At 42.3% G+C, this 20,981-nt stretch overlaps 1 protein-coding gene across 1 annotated transcript in view; it reads right to left on the reverse strand.

The window, feature by feature from the left end:
• Window positions 1–20,981, reverse strand: part of ARHGAP32 (Rho GTPase activating protein 32) — a 111,697-nt gene that overhangs the window by 76,748 nt on the left and 13,968 nt on the right. Inside the window, exon 2 of the mRNA XM_072427039.1 lies at window positions 4,887–4,950. The gene's annotated coding sequence lies outside the window, so the exon portion shown is untranslated. The remainder of the gene's footprint in view (window positions 1–4,886; window positions 4,951–20,981) is intronic.

The raw sequence follows: 20,981 nt of genomic DNA on the forward strand, positions 1-20,981 counted from the left end.
CTATCATTCCGCAGTTGCCTATGACAACCTGATTTTTCCTTTTATCATCCAACAAGCAGAACCGAATCTTCACCCCCCAATCAGCGCTGTGTTCTCCACCCTAATAGGCTGTGTAAAGTGACCAATAGCAGCCGTATTCTCCGATTAGTGGAAGGTGATTGGATTGCATTGTATGCGATGGCGGCTCTTATTTCCAGGCTGGGTTCCTCTCCCTCTCGCAGATCTTCCTGGGCTCGCATGGAAGGCAGGAGAGGTGGTTTAGTATGCGCATGTCATGCTCCATCTCATCTGTTGCCATGGCAACCTTTCAGCAAAGCAAGACTCCGGCCAAATGCTGCACCGCCAACCCGCGCTCCTCCACCGACGCCTGGCGACCCCAATAACCTGCCACACATTACCTAGATACAGGTGGGTGGGTGGAGGAGGGGAGACAGACACCATAGACAATATAAAGCTTCCTCCTCCTATACACATCACTGCAATGACCGTATTGCCGTCTGATATTCCCGGAGATTTACAGGGATTGTTTGATGGCCTCTTCCCATTATAAGCTGCATTTATATATCAGTCACTTCTCTGCAATATGGCAGCCTGGAATCACTCTGTACAGAACGCCTCCAAAAAGCTCATTTCCTGCTGAGCGATTGGCTCCTCTCCTAATAGTCTGCTCAGAGCCTAAACTCAAATTGCTGACATCCTGGATGGGATCCTGTATGCCTGCAGAGATTCCAGAGGTTCCAGGATTTCTTATCAGTGCTCAGGTGGTCATTATGATCCTGCCACTAAGGCCGCATACACAGGTGCAATAATGGTCTTTGGAAAGGATCTTTCACAATCTTTCCCAAAGACAGAAGCCTGCACGATGCATGGACGAGTGCTGTACATACAGCGCCACTCTGCTCTATGGAGAGGAGGGGGGAGGACGAAGGAGTGGCACCCCACTGTGCTCTCCCCTTTACTTTCATTACAATCATTCCTGATTGCCCGTGGATCTGCCCGGACAGTTCTCCATACAACGAGTGATGTACACACGCCAAATTCACCCGATTATCCGATACTAGTCCTGAGACGATTATCGGAGGTGAATCATCTGACCTGTGTACGTAGCCTTAGTACTCACTTTGGGAAAGTCTCAGTTTATGTGTAATAAATATGAATCATCTGCAGCGAAGGGTCGGCTCCAACTAAATTTTACTGAAAAAATGGTATCAGGCATCAGGTGGATCCTGCCAGAAACCCATATAACTACATCTAGTGGCCAGCTCTATGTTTTATATTGTTGTCACCATCTCAGGAGGTGCGGTCTCCTCCCCAGACACCTCCAGAAGAAAATAATGATGGAAAGGATCTGTCTGCGATAATCAGCCAATAGGTTACCTGGCATCTTCTTACCAGCAAAAAGTAAGGAACAGCACAAAATACGGAGAGATTCCCAAGGGACACCAAGGGACCACCCACACCATGCCACCTTCCCAGGCTACCCATAACATGCCACCTTCCCAGGCTACCCACACCATGCCACCTTCCCAGGCTACCACCTTCCCAGGCTACCCACACCATGCCACCTTCCCAGGCTACCCATACCATGCAACCTTCCCTGGCTACCCATACCATGCCACCTTCCCAGGTTACCCACACCATACTACCGTCCCAAGCTACCCACACCATGCCACCTTCCTGGGCTACCCACACTATGTCACCTTCCCAGGCAACCCACACCATACCACCTTCCTAGGTTACCCACACCATGCCACCTTCCCAGGTTACCCACACTATGCCACCTTCCCAGGCTACCCACACCATACTATTTTCCCAGGCTACCCACACCACCCCACCTTCCAGTCTACCCACACCATGCAACCTTCCTTGACTACCCACACCATGCCACCTTCCCAGCTTACCCACACCATGCCACCTTCCTAGGTTACCCACACTATGCCACCTTCCCAGGTTACCCACACCATGCCACCTTCCTAGGTTACCCACACTATGCCACCTTCCCAGGTTACCCACACCATGCCACCTTCCCAGGTTACCCACACCATGCCACCTTCCCAGGTTACCCACACTATGCCACCTTCCCAGGTTACCCACACCATGCCACCTTCCCAGGTTACCCACACTATGCCACCTTCCCAGGCTACCCACACCATGCAACCTTCCTTGGCTACCCACACCATGCCACCTTCCCAGGTTACCCACACCCTGCTACCTATCAGGGCCATTCATGCCATGTAGGTAAGGCAATCAGCTGAACCACAACCTCCATATGCTTTCTGCTGAGGATAGCCTGCAATGATCAGGGCTCTGTGTCTTGGTGCATTAACCCTTCTCATATTATGAAGAAAAGGGAAATAAGTGTTAAAGACAAGTTACCTGTCTACCAGACCGGTCATTACTGCCCATGTTCAGACATCTTCACATGTGTGATCCACCTAACCACCTTTAAAAAGAGCTCCGCTCATGTTACTAACACTGGCTGAGTGAAGATATCTCTCTGTGTCCATACAACTGCACCATACACTAAAGTCCTGATGTCAACCGAATTTGTTCCTTCTGCCAGGGGACCATTTGGAAGGTAACAGGAAAGACTGAAGAAGTGGTTCCAGAATTGTATGCTATAAAACATGCTAAAGTAGGAACCAAACTGTGGTTGCCATGGGTTACAGCTTATTTTATGCACCAATACTTGTATATCAGGTTGTAGCAGAATGCGTATGTTGTCGGCATGGTGTGCGGAATGTTCCAGATCTCAGATTATATGCACAGTACACCTAGGTTTCCTTACAAAAGCTGCATTACCATTATCTGATTACCATATTGTAATAAACTGTTCACTGTATAGAGCCCAGGTCATTTCCCCTTCTTTAGTGTCACCATGGTGAATATAGACACCATTTCTAAAGGACCGGGGACACCATGACTTTTTTTTTTTTGCAGGATTTTGCAGCCATATGTTTGCAGTGATAGCAGCAACCATTTAATATACAAAACTGAATCCAGCCTGCATACACCATGAATATGGAATCCTCCTCCATCCTGCCCTACACCACAACCCTCATCATGTCCCTCCCCAGGTTCAGTGTTGGGTGTGGGAGAGGTCCATAAGTCACCCGGCTGCTGCAGCCCACGCTGGGAACTCTCGGGCACGGTCAGTCCCACATGATCCACAGAGGGGCCATTCACACAACAACTTCCTGATAACAGCCGGCATCACAGGGGGCTAACAAAAGTCTGAAGCAACCGGAGATTTTGGTGTTTCTAGGGGCTTGATGAACATTTCAAGTTTTGTTTTCTGCTCTGCTACGGGTGATCAAATATTAAAGATACCCTGACACCAAGAAACAAATTCAGGTAAAATTTCAGAAAAGTCCGGTACTTTACAGTGTTTTCTTTTCCATAAACTGTTTGTCTTCCCCTACAATGTGCCTTTGAACTAGAAAATGTGACAAGTCATCTCCTTTCCCTAATACAGTCGTGTTTCTCCCCGCACTAAGCACAGAATCAATGTGATTTTAGCAGCTGTGATATTCACAATATTAACCAGTCAGCACTCAAGAAAGAGAGGACTGAAAGTTTTATTAACTCAATTCTCCTGTAGTCAGACTTCAACATCAAACAAAAAATGCAAAATTGCAAATAATGAAAAAACCTCACAAACCTTGTAAATCTGCATATGGAATAATCCAGAACACCAACTGTACAAAGTAAACCATTATAAATCTTCTCTTCTGCCATCTAATTCTGAGGATGGGGGGGGGGGGCAGGGTAACTATATGGGGATGGCGCAGCTAGCATGGTTATCCCCCTTCATACCACAATGGGCATGCTGCCGGCACAGGAAGTTGCACTAGTGAAAATTAGAACCACCATCTTTGGTTGTGGAATGTAAATCACGACTTCCTCCACCTCTTAGATTGTAAGCTCTTTGGGGCAGGATCCTCTCCTCCTCCTCTTGTGTCACTGTCTGCATCTGTCTGTACTTTGCTACCCCTATTTAACGTACAGCGCTGCGTAATATGTTGGCGCTATATAAATACTGTTTATTATTAATAGTAACAATAATGACTGGCTTACAATGGAAATGTATTTTATCTATCCATCCGGCTTGTTTAGGCACCAAAACATTTCTTTAGGCCACGCACACAATGAAGCCGATTATGAGGGTCCGGTAGATGTGGCAGCCATGTAGTGAGAGTGACAGGGTTAATTCTTCTTTTCTAGGTCAGTGCTGAAATAAATAATTTCCTTTTCTAACATCTCCTATGAGTCCACTGCCTACAAACACCACCAGAGACTGCGAGGTACTGAGCAGCCAGGAGAAAATAACTCACAAAATTATCATTTTTATAACATCCCATAAAATATAATTAGTTTGAATGGTGCAAATGACTATTATAAATTGCAATACGGATCATTTTCACCTCCTGTTATGACTCCACTTCCAGGCTGCATTATGAAGAGCACTTGTAGAGGAATGAATAGAGAATTCTGCGAGACAATAATATTTGTGGACACATTCACGCTGGATTCAGAGGCCTGTTGGGAGGTGAATGTTATGGAGCATGTACGGGCACTGAAGTCATCGGCTGTAATTCTTGTAGTCACACTGGTTACCCGGCCTCTGGGATTTGTCTGGCTGGATGAATATCAGCATATAACTGACTCCCCAGACACATATATATGTTAGTGAGCCCCATGTACAAAGCATTTACCGGCCAATGAACTATTTAAATATTCTGTACAGATTGTGGCAAACTGATTGGCTATTGGGGCTTCGGGAGGGATAAAAGGTCTGTTCATAGAAGCTATATATAAGAAAAGGATCGTACACAGAACATGCAATAGGAGAACATCTAAAGAAGTTTGGTACATTAAGGACTTACCACAGACAAGAGATTTCACCTGGTCGGTAGGTGGTTATTTCATTACTGCCCAAACTCCTCAGATCTGAAAGAACAAAAACAAAGATCAGATTTTGTCAGAAACATTTAGTTCACACAATGTAAAAAGATGGCTGAACAGCTCCTTGTATCTTCTTGTACGCTGAGATAAAAGAAGGTGAAAGGAGGTGCACAAACCTGCACAGACAATGGGTGAGAAGATCAAACATCACCGTACAAATAACAGGAAGACATTCACCATCATTCACAGGGACCCCATACAACATTCTATGCCACAAGAACACTATTTTCAGTGAATATTTTCAAAGTATACATACTGCAGAGAAATTTCATAACTATATGGACTTTTTATGTATGGACCATCATTGCGTCATAGCAGCATTCCATGTTACATATTTAATAATTGCAGAAAACTTTAAATATTCATCCACAAAAGTGAAATGAAAGTCCTTTTTTAATTCAAGAACTATAGCATCTTCAGCATACAATGCGACACTTTCAGATGGACCACACACAACAGTCCAGATAGAGGAACCCCAATGCTGCACCTACATACAGTGCTAACCATATGGGATTACTTCCGGATAACTTTCCTATATACTCCTCTGTCTGAACTGAGATTGTGATTAATAATGAATGCTGGATAATTCGGACACGCTACATTCACTAAGTGTTTTTGCTATTCTGCATTTTTAATATTAGTAGATCAATAAGCAGGACAGAGTTATCCTGAGATAGATGGAATCAATTTACTTATAGTTATACCGTGACTAGCGTAGTCACCCATTTTTTATTTTTACCATTCAGGACGTAAGGATAAAGACCATATTGCCATGACTGATGGTTCTGAGTGTCCTCAATATTCTGATATATCAAGGGAGCGCTGGAGACATCATTGCAGCCCTGAGAGGTGCCTGAACCCAAACACAAAAAGCTTTGGAAGGTGGGTGACCCCTAAAATATATCTAATGCCAAAACTTTAGGTTTGGTTACAGCAGAGGAGGGTTTAAACTGTTGTCACTCTTTTGTCATCCTTATCTTATTAGGGAGATTTTTCTTTACTTCCTCTTTGGTACATTCAACAAGTAGTGAGAGGATTTCTTGCGAGCGAGAACATCTATCACAGAAACAAACGTCCCTATTGAAGGAGTTGTTATATTTTGGAATTTTGGATTCATTCTTTCATTCCTGGGGTCATTAATGAACTGGACAGTTAGAGAACCTGATACTCCTAACCTGGTACTTGGCATTTCCTAGCCTGACATCTGACCAATGTCTTCAGGCTTATTACCCAATTAGCCGCACCACCAGCAATAAGGAAAGGGGGGATATTGGGATAAACATAGATAGACCACATCACATCCTTATGTTTATGGAAATGTAAGATTACAATTCAGCCCGATACTGAGGTTCAACTTTGATATCCGTCAAACAAAACTAAATATGAGCAGAACAATGATGAAAGTATAGTAATTCATTAAATATTGGAGAAAATAAAGATACAGCTGTTGGCTTCATTTCCAATGCAGAATATGAAAAACAGAAGCCGTATTGTTTGATGAGGTTTAATAAATTCGATATAATGATTGTGCTACGGAAGTGTACGAGCCATTAGTGAGACGCACAATGCAGGACCGAGGAATCCTCCAGACATTGTTCTTTCTTCGGATGTATTCAGATGTTGGACTCCACAGATCTGCTTTAAATAAAAAGATTCTGACAGTTTGTGTGCCTGGAGGAGATATAAATAACCCTTAATTCATGTTTTCTTGAATGTTACCCATTAACAAAGGCTCATTTGTCACTTCACTGCAGATCTGTCATTGTGCTGTCAGCAGCAGTTGCTGTACAGATGACATGTCAGATAGCAGAGGTTGTATGTATGAGGAGCGAGCAGACAACCCGGGATTGATAGAATCGCCACTATTTACCCACAGATCATCGTCTGCCAAGTTGTTGTATTTCTGTGCTGCTACACTAACTGCAAATATGTGGCACTAATAAGCTGATCAGTGAGGGAACATAATGGAAACCTGTTACCAAGACTTCATTTCCTCCCTCTATGTCAAACAATAAAGTGTCACCATGGGATTTGCACCGGAATGGTTCAGGTTTCAGTGAACGTGCACCGCTGTGTATACCTCTTCAGAAAATAACAGCGAGATGTACAAAACGAATTTTTCTGTAGTCAGCAGATTTCTCCCCTAGAGAGTAAAATTTGGATGTAGACAATGAGCCCATCTGTAAAGCAGAAGGGAGGGTGAAGGGAATCTTCTTGCTGCTGGCCGGAGTCCATCTTAGTAGTTCCCAGCCTCCTGTTCGGCTCTTGCCAGAGGCCTGGCTGTGATGTAATGGAGTGTATTAATGTGCAGCAATGAGCATCCTGTCCACATATTGGGATTACTCTCATCCTTCAGTCTTTTCTCACGCTCAGAAAGTGACCCCCTTCTCTATTGTCCAGGAAGACAAACACTGAAGACGACCCCATCTAAGTTCAAGAGAAATAAAAAAAAGGAAAGAAAAGACAAACTACAGACATAGTATGATTGCAGATTTTTGTAGAAATTGTACATAACAGCAGAGCACTCTGGATGGATTCTGGAAGAGCTCACAGCACATTTTATGGATCAGAGGTGCTCACAATAAGATGTACTGTGAGGACAGGAGGAAAACGTTCTCCAGCTCAGGGCAAATTACAATCCTGAGAAATCATCATGCGTGTAATATTTGCTGATATTCGGTCAGATGGAGCATGTCACAAATCATGCACAGAGCGCAGATGAACTACGCCAGCCCCCCGGAGCATTCTCTGCTCACAAAGAACAAACACACAACCCCTAAACCTTGTGTCGTCCGCCTACACATAGAAGTGACTGTTACCCACAGCAACAGATAACATGCTTTAGGCGATAGAAACATGAAAGCATTGACGGAGTATCTCTGAATTTCCAGTATTTGGAATCAGTTCTGGTCTCTGTGACACGCTGTGCAATCTTCTATGGGCCCTGTGTGATCAGTTCCCTGATGTCACATCATTAGATCAGAAAATGTCACCTCTCTGCGGAGTATCTCCAGGGATGTCCCGGCCTGGTGGCTGTACCCAGCCTCATCTACCAGAGATGACATTTCAGGATGAAGAGGACAAAGCCGAATAATACAGCAACTTATTCTGCTTACCGTCACTTTATCTCTGGAATACTGCAGCACAAATACAATTACATCCGGGCCCCAGAATCATGTACATGACAGTGTAATGCAGCTCATTAGGATGATTGGCTCTTATCTGAGGACCTGCAGAATGTGTAATGGGTCCCCAATATACTGCACACACATACAATGAATATTGGGGAACTCCTATAACATAAAAAGAACGCAGAGCCCTTCCGTCATGAGGTCAAATATTGTCCACAATAACAAACTACAAAAGGGGGATACAAGAACAATCACCCTGCAGATAAATCAGCAGTAATCAGTCGTAGGTCGCTGCTTTTTCTTTCTATTTGTATGAATTTATCTTTAAACAGCAGTTTAAAAAAGTAGTAATGACAGTCATGAGAAAAAGAAGTGTGCCCTGTTTCAGTTCTAAGGTTTTCTGTATAAGGACATCATTAAAAATCATCAAAATACTAAAACCTCAAATAAGTAAATACAACCTCCGATGAACAAATTACATATCACACCGAGTGGTTATTTATTAAAACAAATCAAAAAGTCAAAATGCATTAGCAATGTGTAAAAAATAAAGTTCTTACTATTTCTATAGGAATGTAGAGGGTATCAGCCAGGTGCTGCCCATCAGATGCACAGACTGTTCAGTCAGCAAGTGTGACGCCCCCTATTGGCAGTTTGCTGGGCTGCAGCATTCAGGTGTGTGTTATTACAATACCAAGGAAGAAAGACATCAGCAATGACCTCAGAGAAGCAATTGTTGCTGCACATCAATCTGTAAAGGGTTATAGGGCCATTTCTAAACAAAAGTCCATCATTCCAAAATGGGAACAATTGCAGTCAGTTGTCAATCTTTCCAGTAGTGAAAGTCCCAGCAAATTCATCCGAAGAGCTGACTATGTAATGGTCAGGGAATTGCAGAAAACCCCTTGAGCTCCAGCTTAGAATCTACACGCCTCATTTAGAAAGTTCCATGTTAACGTTCCTGACAAACGTATGTCTTCAATGGAAGGGTAACCGAGAGAAAATCTCCTATCTCTATATAGAACATGGCTTAGGTTTACTATGTGAACAAACCACAAGACTTCCGGAACAATGTCCTATGGACAGACGAGGCCAAAGTGGAGATGTGAAGCACAGAGGTCCAGAGTGATGATCTGGGGTTGTTTTGCAGCCACAGCACCTGGGCACCTTGCTGTCATCTGTATATCATAATATTCTGGAATCAAATATGAGGACATCGGTGTGACAGCTAAAGCTTGGCTGAAATTGGTTAATGTGACGGGACAATGATTCCAAGCACACCATCAAATCTACTACAGACTGGCTGGAAAAGAAATAATAATAATAATGGATTGCTCAAAGTCCAGACCTCAACCTGATTGAAATGCTGTGTTGGAACCATAAGAGAGCTGTACATATATGAATGTTAGAAGATCTAAATAAACTAATGCAATGTTGCAAAGAAAAGTCGTCCAAAAAACCTCCACAATGGTGACAGACTGATAAAGACATCCAGAAAATCATAACTTCACATATTATGCTTCTACAAGCCATGGAATCATGGGGTTTACTTAATTTTACACAAATATTTTCTTCATTTTGGCTTCAATTTTTGTTGCACAAAATGACATGGAGGAATCGGTTGTGTTGTTTTACACATGAGCTTAGATTTCAGTCATTTTTTATTATGTCGTGATATGTAAAACCTTGGAACTGAAGGAAGATTACATTTCAGCATTAAAGCCTGGTGAAGCCCTTGTTAATGTTGGGTCTTAATAGGATAATTCCCATTGTTATTATTAATAATGATAAAAATGATTTATTTAGCACCAACATATTACGCAGCGTTGTACATTAAATAGGGGTTGATAATGACAGACAGATGCAGACACAGGAGGAGGAGAGGACCCTGCCCCAAAGAGCTTACAATCTAGGAGGTGGGGGAAGTATCACACAATTGGATAATATTAATAGATAACTCATCTTTACTTTACACTAATTAGTACAAGGTGAAGTATATGAGAGGACCTGACCTGCTCCCCACCATCATCCCCGATGTAAAATACAAAATTACTCACATGAGTCACCGTTCTCAAAAAAGTTTATCTTTTAAACATAACCCTGTAGACTAACATGATGTCATGACATGAATCATTTGTACAATCATTCTTCAACTCCGCAGAATGCTCACTGACCTTTATTTTATGCTTTTTACAACCTTTTACATTTCAGTGCTACATTATACTGCATGAAAAGAGTTTGCTGGACGATCCCTCAACTCTATTGTAAATGGTGGAACTTTCCCAATCCGATCACTTTTTGAAATACAGACATGCAATTACAGTCACTGGAAACAATTGTTAATGATCGCTCCCATAGCGAGCTGTACAGACATAACTGTTTGTTCTATGGAGAGGGAAGGATGAAATTAGCAGGAGGCACCCCGCTACGTCTAACCCATTGGGAAACAGCAGCAATCCTTCCTGTTGCTCGTTTACTAATCCAGCAGGATGGATCACTAAATAATTTGGAGGAAGAAGCGTACAGATGCAAGGTTTTCACCAAAGGCAATCAGGAAAATCTAATATCTGTGCACAACATATTATTCTACATGCTTTACCATGCTTATTGCAGAATCATTCACATACAATTCAGATTTGTATTGCAGAATCATTCCAGCATAAAAAGAAAACAATCACACAATTCCATTGAGAAAGTTTACTGAATACTGACAATTTTTACAAACTACTCTTCATTGAGCAATGATTCTTCTACTAAATACAGATTTTTATTACATGATGACACATACAACACTGGGCAACAATTAAAATAATTAGTCCTGAGCCCAGGAAGTACTTATTACCGGAGTGAGGAATGCAGAAATAATAATAATTACCCCTACAAGAAGGAATCACAAAGCTGGGTACAGCCAGCACAGCAACACAGACAAACCTCAGAAAGACATCTCACCCTCTATCAGATCAGTTGTAAGCAATAAAGATTCTAACTTTGCTTGTTACATGCTTGTTCTGGGTCACTGACTCTAAAGGTCCTAATTTGTTAAAGCTCTCCAAGGCTGGACAGGATACACTTTCATCAGTGAGGCTGGGTGATCCAGCAAACCTGGAATGGATCTGGTCCAGGATTCAAAACATTTGCTACCAAATGACTGAAGAAATCAATTCCAGGTTTGCTGGATCACCCAGCCTCACTGATGAAAGTGTATCCTGTCCAGCCTTGGAGAGCTTTAATAAATCAGGGCCAATGCGACGTGCTTGTCACACCAACATGAACATCCTTGCCTCGACCTTCAGGCTCACAAGTGAAGCAAGTAGCTACTCGGACAGCGTGAATGACAAATTCCCCTAAACACATCATGACATTTAGAAATATGCTTTTTTTGGACTGCAGTTATAAAAAGCTTTTGTGCATGTTAAATTGTTAAACAGGTGCTGAAAGGCAAAGTACTGGGTCAGTGCAATCCTGTATTGTACTCCCAGAGTGCATTGCTTCCTGGAGAAAAGCATCATAAAAAGTTTCCGTATCACTCTACAAAACAAAAACCTAAAACAGAAATATCAGTGTCTACTAAAGAACAGAACTCGCCCGCTATGTCAGACGTGAGTGTTCTATAATTCATTGTGAAGAACTATCAGTAAATGAGGAGAATCAGAGAGACGGTATCATAGAAAATGCTCCCGTATGTGGCCAGCGCTGAATTATCACTGCAAGAAGAGCAAGTGACATAATAAAGTATAAAAAGTAAAACTACATTCTGATGGTAGAAATGAGATCAATGGCAACTATGCCAGCTCCTGATCATTACACCTGTATGAGTCTTGCTTGTTGAATATCTCGTTATAGAATCTTGGACACTAATGTGGAGTTTACCCCCACGACCATTAAAGAAGTTGCCCTTCCTCCCTAATCCATTCACCCCTTTTCTAGAAAGGCTTTTCACAAATTCTGGGTTGTGTGTGTGGGGATTTCCCCCTTTTGGTGAGGTCAGAAACTGAAGGTGGGGATTTGCCCCCATTGGTAAGGTCGGGTGCTGATGGTGGGGATTTGCCCCTATTGGTGAGGTCAGGTACTGATGGTGTGGTCAGGTACTAAAGGTGGGGATTTGCCTCCATTAGTAAGGTCGGGGGGCTGATGGTGGGGGTTTGCCCCTATTGGTGAGGTCAGGTACTGATGGCGGAATTTGCCCCCATTGGTGAGGTCAGGTACAGATGGCGGGGATTTGCCCCCTATTGGTGAAGTCAGGTGCAGATGGCGGGGATTTTCCCCCTATTGGTGAGGTAAGGTATTGATGGTGGGGATTTGCCCCCTATTGGTGAGGTCAGGTACAGATGGCGGGGATTTGCCCCCTATTGGTGAAGTCAGGTGCAGATGGCGGGGATTTGCCCCCTATTGGTGAGGTAAGGTATAGATGGTGGGGAATTGGCCCCTATTGGTGAGGTTACACCCTACTGATGTTAGATGAGAAGACCTGGCTTACCATTCTAATTCATCCCAAAGGCATTCAGTATGGTTGGGGTCAGAGCTCTGTGCAGGACACTTATATTCCTCCTCACCAAACTGGTGACCCCATGTCTTATGGAGGGGGCTTTGTACGCATGGCCTTCAGCAATGTGGGGGTGTCTAGGAACAGGTGAATGACTGACTGACACTGCAGTCAAGAGCCATCACTGTTTATACTGATTTATTAAAGCTCTCCAAGACTGGGGAAGATGAGTTATCATGGGTAAACCTGGGAGATCCAGCAAACCTGGACAACTGTTAAGTTCAGAACAGATGGGAGGCTGTAGTCCCAACCAAGAGCCTGCTGAACTTCATTATTAATATTCTGTGTTTATATAGTACTGACATAATATGGCACTTTAACTTTCAAGTGGCTCACAAACTGGTTATATCATTAACACAGTCCATTTTTGCAGGGAAGCCAATTAACCTAACTGCATGTTATTGTACAATACTATATGATATGACATTGAATATAAGCAGTGAATGAAACAGAATTGTTAGCAGAGTTCCTGTTGATGGACACAAAACATAGACAGAGCTTGTTTTTCCAGCATAATAAAAGGCCATGAATAAAAAGAAACAGGGAAAGGCAATGGTAACGTCCTTGGATTTTCCCTGAGCTTGCATTATATCACCTCTGGTGTGTGAATATTGAAAAGTCAGGGCCGGAACAATCAGTGGACTGACATTGGCAGAAGGTTCTTCACCCCAGTGATGGCCAATAACGGGTGCAGAGAGCAGACGCAGGTTATCCTGACAAAAATCATCAAAACACAGAAACCCTGATACAATCACCAGTAGCAGTTCCATGTTTCTGATTGGAATTGTTATAAAGAATAGGAAAATAATGCAGAAAATGTGGAGAATAAAGTGCACCTGTGTCCATATTATTTACAGACAGAACCCTCACTGTCCATCTAGCTGTACTGTGGAGAAATTCATTCTCACAAATCACAATGTCGGGTTACAGTCAGTTTGAATTCCAGAACCAGCTCTATGTTTATATCAGATGGAATGAAAGGAAGATGAGTTGTGATTTCAATGCTTTGTGATAGCGGAGGATGAATTTCTCCACAGTGTGTGTATTTTCAGAGCTCAGTGAGGATATTTTATATATTTATATTTTTCAGGCCACAGGTCTATATTTTATTTTGCTCTGATTTTTCTTTTCTATCAAACCAATAATAAATTGTGTAAAGCCTGTAGAGACATGTACATAAATACAAACCTCAGGTCTGTGATGGAGTGACAGCAGCTGGAAGGACGCCCAGGGTATTTTTATGAAAAGCCTGAACGCAGAATAGTTCTGAAGTCACAATTAAGAGGATTTGGGAATTATCATGAGAAATGGGCTGTACATTTTCTTGCTGATTATTAGTAAATTCTGCAGGAAGAGATAAAACCCGTCAATCACATTACCCCAATCCAGTGACTTTCCACCATATCCTTCCATTAATCATACCCCAATCCAGCTACACCAAATGCTGGAACATGCTGTGAATCAATCTTCAGTCATGCAGCGAGGTTATCGCTACATCTAGGAAATGGAAGCTTCATCAGTCTATAATCAGAAGATCTCACCGCCATTTATAACACTGACCATTAGAGGGCCATACTGAGTCAGACAGAGGGGGCGCTATACAACTGCCCGCTGTTCTACCAGTCTAGAAGAATAATGGCAAACCTCTGGTAAGGAGAAGAAGAGATAAGTGGTGCTATGTACAGGGATGCTGAAAGATTGAAGAGATCTCTGTGCTTTAAGGAGTATTCTCCTAAATACTGAAACCGTTCCTACTACAAACGTGGTGTAGACTGGCCTATAGGAAAGAATGGGAATTTCAGAAAAGGACTGTTAAGACGTACCTATACTCAGAATTTTCACTTTACATAAAGGGTGGAGAACCCTTTTTCGTAACATAAAAATTGTAGCCTAGGCGGTCAAAAATGAATGGGAGTGCAAAGCCTCCCGGGATACCTAGGTCAGGCTCCTTCTACGCATGCCCGAGCATCTCGCAGAAGCAGCCTTTTTGCTGAAAAAACACATGCGCAGTGAGATCGGCAAATTTTTTTTCATCCTACTTTACCCAATCTTGCGCCTGGGTTGGGTGACGTAGGATGGAGAACCCGGAAAAGAAGATGAAGTTGGCGGAGCCCGGAGTGCTGGCTCCAGGATGGATGTTGGGACGACGCGGGACCAGATGCCGGAGACCCCCGGAGTGATCGGACTGCCCTGCGGGTGTTGAAGGTAAGTGTGTTTTTGTTTCTTTTTTTCGTTTTTGAGTATAGGTCCTCTTTAAATGCTAATGTTGAATGCTGAGGTAACAGTCCGAGTAGAATAAGGCCGTGACTGTACACCAGCTGTGCCCATTATGAGGAGATGTAAGCCACAGGTAAACAGAGCACAAATACAACTACCTGCACCACTTCCTATTAGGTGTAACAAATGGCGGTGCCTAATGATTCCAACCTCTTACTTCAATTTTTATTTTTTTACATTTGAATACAGGAGCACCCTGTGTTTAATATTACCATCGGCTGCCCTCAATATTGGACTGTGTTATAGGATTCAGCCCTTAACTTTGATTCTGGAGTTGCAGTGAACCATTAAGGAATACAGCCTGGCACAGAACCCAACCTAGCAGGGATTCAGCAGACAAATAGTTCAGTATGCTCACAACACTAACTAACTACAATGAATTACAAAATACAAAAATGAAGGAAAATAAATGGAGGTTTACTGGACAGAATTGGCCACACACTGGCAGCTTTCACTTGCTGCCCCAAAGCCTCTTCAATAATCATCATTTCCACCAATATTGGGGACGAGCACCCAGGACAGCTGTCTATATTATGCTCCAGAGAAACGGAACCCAGCAAGTGCCAGCTACACGTATAAGAAAAAATGTAAGAATAGGTTTCCCACACCCCAAAAGCGGCTCTCCTCCACATCTTGCTAATAATCAGCTCTGACAGCAGCACCATTTATAAAATGCAGCCATCTGAAAGTATGGCAATTGCTGAACATGAATAAACACATCACAAGCTCCAGTAAATGTTTTCTACATAAAGGTCCAATTAGGATCTGAATTCAGCAGCAACAATTCAGTCATTGCAAGCGATGAAAAAGCAGAACGTTTTCCTATGTAGGGACAACTGCTGCTCTGAAAAGCCATGTTGATACAGCAGTGATTGTAATTGCAAGTTTATTTAATCCACTTCAGTCAGGGAAAGCACTTTAATGCTGCCGTTTATACAGCGTCTGATTATGGTACACGGGCTTTTTATATGATTGCACGTTGTAGTAAGTGGATGAAATGGTACAATGAGAGCAGAACCCAGGTAATAAGCAGAACACAACCAAGAATCAGGTCAGCAATGAGAGAGAACAGAAAATGGACCCACTCACACGGGATAATATCATACACGGATATGGCATGGAGGAGAGGAGTTACTATCGTCGGGTGAGATGAAACAGCCATAGGGAACTATGAATGGGTGGTATAAGAACCTTACCACACGGTATCTGGATGAATAAGGAACACCAAGAGATAGGGGACAGAGAGGGGGCACCAGATGTAGAAGGGTGACAAAGGGATAATTGCACCATGGAGAAAAGAATGGTTGTACCATGTAGAAGAGGGGTGACGGCGGTGGCATTGAAGAGGACAGGAGTGACAAAATGACAGTTCTGTGGCAGAAAAGGAGGTTACAGAAGGACAATACTTAGAAGAAGAGCAATGACCGGGGGTTCCTGTACCATGGAATAGAGGAGGGATGACGGGGAGCGGTTACCATGATGGAGAGGGAAGTGAGGACGGCTTCACCACAGAGAAGAGGGGTGACGGAGGACAGAACTTTGTAGCAAGGACACCAAACAAAAAGTTTTGTTTGTGCTAAATATATAACATACCAGTGTTCAACCCAGGATTTTTTTCAAGCTGGGTTAGAGGAAATTGTAGGTGGGTGGCAACCCCTGTATTGTGACCCAACTCTTCGGTAACCACCCAAAAAGTGCAGGGTGGTTACTGAAAAGTGCCGGGAGGTAAATGAAAATTGCCGTGTGGTGCACCCAGCTAAAAGGAGCTGGGGAGAACACTGACATACTACTACAACCCATCATGTCAGGATTTAATATTTTATATATAATATACAACCTACAGGGAGATATAAAATGGCTCTCCAGAAAAAAAATCATTTCTGCACTCCCATCCCCCATGAAGTATACATGAAATCTGGGTGATTGGCAGGCACCACCTGCTAATATTTCTGCCAAGCATTGTGTGTTATCACTGCCAGTTTATACGCCCTTCTACATTGCTGCCTTCATTGAACAGACACTTGTGGAATTTTCTCACAAATCTGTAAAGACTTTGGCATCTACTAATCCATTCACCGCCACTAAATACAAATATTCTTTTGGAATGTGTGAAGCACCTGTGACGATCATTATGAAGAAGTAATATACCCCGATGACCCTCCACATGTTACCAGGAAGCTACAGATTTCTTTTCTATGACTCCTTCAAGCATCGGGTAAAAATAAAGGAAATGAACGGATTGATTGGACAGATGTCACAGTGTAACGTCATCCAGAGTCATCACAGCACATGCCAGGAAATAAATGCCAAATGGTAAACAGATATAATGACCAGCGAACACATGGAAACCTGCAGAATAATACAATGCTAGGGAACATGTGAAACCAGTCCTGATTATCTTTGAGCTGTCCATGGTACTGGATCAATATGTGACATCAAAGGTGCCACACTTACATAGGTGATTTACATTTACATAGTGGTGAGCTGCACAATGTCTAATTAACAATATCTATGCATTAAAAATAAAAAAACAACTATTGACAATAACTGACTTATGCTGACTTTGTGCTCATGAGACATGTATAGTACAACACACCTACAAAGCCATGTGCTTACCGCCTCCTGGTAGGGTTCAGAACTTCTGCAGGTCACATGACTCACATCACATGACTCACAAACAACTTTATTCCACATTTCTCTCTCATGCTGCTCCCTTTTTCCTCTCTGGTTACCATTTAATTACCCCTGCAAGAATTGTCTTGTGCTTCTCCCCTTTTTTGAAGCTCTCTTCCTCTCTTGTAATCATTTCTCAATGACACCCTCGATATTCATTCTATATGCAATCAGGCTTTTCCAAGACTCTAACTCATTAGACAAACCCTCCAAGCTCATCTTTCCAGAAAGGAATCCAGCTTTGATTCATAGCATCTCTCATACACCATCTGATATTCCATGATTGCTTCCATTACTACATTGTTATCGGCTGCCAAATCTCTGTCATTATGTCAGTTCCTTCTTCTAGATTGTAAGCCTTCCCTTGGCAGAGCTTCCACTGCTGTTGTTTTATTTCACTCCACACAATGTTATATCCAGAACCCCAAACTCCTGACTTTAAAATAAAATGTTAAAATGTTGTAATTTCATTATGTTTAGGAAATATAATGTGATTGTGTTAATACACACCATTGCCTGCAATACAACACAATATGTCAGCAATCAATATACCAGCACAGCACACTATCATGCTGCTTATATGCCATAAACCTTGGATGGTCAGTCCACCAAAATCTGTTTTTGAAGTATTCAGTGGATGTTATAGAGACTGAAGAGATCACTGTGTTCTACAGCAGCTTTGTCAATTATAAGATTTCCAATACAATATGTTATCTGTGTCACCGGTGATATCTGCACCCCAGTACACACACAACTCACCCCCAATATACAGGTATACATGCCAATGAAATGTTCTCACCGGGTGCACCACCCAGCACTTTTCAGTAATCACCTTCTGTTTATAGGTAGTTACTAAAAAGTTGGGTCACAATATAGGGGCCACCACCCGCCTACAGCTCCTTCCCACCCTGCCTAAAATAATTTTGAGGGGGAATACTGCCTTAGTGAGATCTGCTGGTGTGAAGAATTCACTGGGCCTGATTTATGAAAGCTCTCCAAGGCTGGAGAGGATAAACTTTCATCAGTGAAGCTGGGTGATCCAGCAAACCTGGAATGGATTTCTTTAAAATCATTTGTTATTTGCTAGCAAGTGTTTTAAATCCTGACCAGATCCGTTGCTGGATCACCCAGCTTCACCGATGAAAGTGTATCCTCTCCAGCCTTGGAGAGCTTTCATAAATAAGACCCATTCCACCTGCGAGATTTGTCATTCATTACTTGAACCCGACCACTGGTAAGATCTCCAGATCTGATGTCAGATCTACATTTTAGTTCACACATATTACTCCCAATATTCTTGCCTCCAGTGAGATCTGCACTTTAATACACTTAGCTCAGTCCCCAATATTCCCCATATCAGTGAATCTGAACTCCAGCACACATGCAGCACACAGTATCTATGCAGCAATTTATTGTACACTCCAGCACACACGCCCTTTCAGTATCAATGTTTATCCTACCTGTATGGCCACATTCCTCTGTAATGATCTTCTGCCGCTCTGTTACATGCATAGCTTATGTTTCTCTATTGCAGCAGTGGGGTCCCAGGTTTGGGGCCATGATCTGCATTGTATATTTTCCCAAAGTTTGCATTGGTTTCCTCCACACATTAGGGTTTTCACTCACAAACCAAAAACAGAAGGCTAGCCCCCACCACACACCTATTTGTGAATTCCTGAGATAGCAAGTATAACCTTCAGGTACCAACAAAAAAATAATCTTAAAATCTAAATTTTAGAAATTAGTTAAAAGAAGTAATTGTAAGATGTAATCATTGTGACAATGTGACTTTATAACGTTTGTATAGATTCCAAGGTTTATTAAAGACTTAGGCCATAGGAGATTGTAAAGTCACACTGTATGCAGCTATCTGTAGAATGTTTCATGCAAACACACAAATGTTATGAATTCATTGGACCGTATTGTATTATGTGTGGCCAGGCGCACTCTACTTCATCACATCTTCTCACACCCTGAGAACTGAACGTCATTTAAAGCCACCATTGTGAAGTATAAATTCCAAGAATGGACACGTGTTAGAGAATATGTAACGGGAACAATGATAACCCCCTACTAAAGTAGAAGAGACTTCATGACAGCGAGGGAGCAGCTGAGAATTATAAAGTGCACATCTTGGTGTCGGCATCAGCTGTTCCTGGGATCACAGACAGTCACATGAAGTAATGTGTCCCCGTGTCACTCCTGGAAGAATCAGCACACTGTAAGCTCCCGATCTGGGAAAATCCTAATAACTTGTGACGGGGAAGTGCTGAGATGCTAAAATGATGAATGCAGAAGAGAAAAGTGGGGATGGCAAGCATGCCTTTTGTTTCAGGAGCAATAACAATAAATGTGTCTCAGAACTGGAGCGGCAAAAACAAAGGAGACAGATGGGAATGCTTGGATTTTCAAAGGTTTTTCCTTAAATACAACCTTTGCATGCTTACTGATTGACCTCTCTTAATTTATACATCTTCAGTGAAAGCTGAATATAATATTGGAGGTGATGTATTATCACTCAGAACATCATGATTGCAGGCAAAATCACACATAGCCTTATACATGTAAACAAAGGAACCTCACACATCTGAGCCAGCCTCATACAGAGGGCCCGATGTATTAAAGCTCTCCAAGGCTGGAGAAGATACTTTCATCAGTGAACTTGGGTGATACAGCAAACCTGGAACGGATCTGGAAAATCTAGTATCTGTGCACAACATAATATTCTACCTGATATACCATGCTTATTGCAGAATCAGATTTGTATTACAGAATCATTCCATCACACTTATAAAAGTAAAATCAGAAGGTTTACAGAATACTGACAATTTGTTATGTTTTACTCTCCATTCAGCAATGATTTATCTACTAAATACAGATTTTTATTATATGATGACACATATTGACATTGATTCTGCTCTCCGTGAATAAAAACAGGCAACTTCAATTAAAATAATTAGTCCTGAGCCCATTCTGCTGCATTTCACGGTCATCCAGGAATTACTTATTACATCCGAGTGAATGCAGAAAAAATAATAATAATTATATCTATAAGAAGGAATCACAAAGCTGGGTACAGCCAGCACAGAAACGTTACACAGACAAACCTCAGAAAGACATCAAACAAAACAGCCGCTGAATCAAATAATCCCATCCTCTATCAGATCAGTTGTAAGCAATAAATATTCTAACTTTGCTTGTTAAATGCTTGTTCTGGGTCAATGACTCCAAGGCTGGAGAGCATACACTTTCATCAGTGAATCTGGGTGATCCAGCAAACCTGAAATGGATCTGGTCTAGGATTGAAAATACTTGCTAGAAAATGGCTGAAGAAACCCATTTGAGGTTTGCAGGGGCTTGCTGTTCTTCTGAGGATGTGCACAGAGCAAACG

The sequence above is a fragment of the Pyxicephalus adspersus genome, chromosome 11 (genome assembly GCF_032062135.1).
Source record: "Pyxicephalus adspersus chromosome 11, UCB_Pads_2.0, whole genome shotgun sequence".
NCBI classification, from domain to species: Eukaryota; Metazoa; Chordata; class Amphibia; order Anura; family Pyxicephalidae; genus Pyxicephalus; species Pyxicephalus adspersus.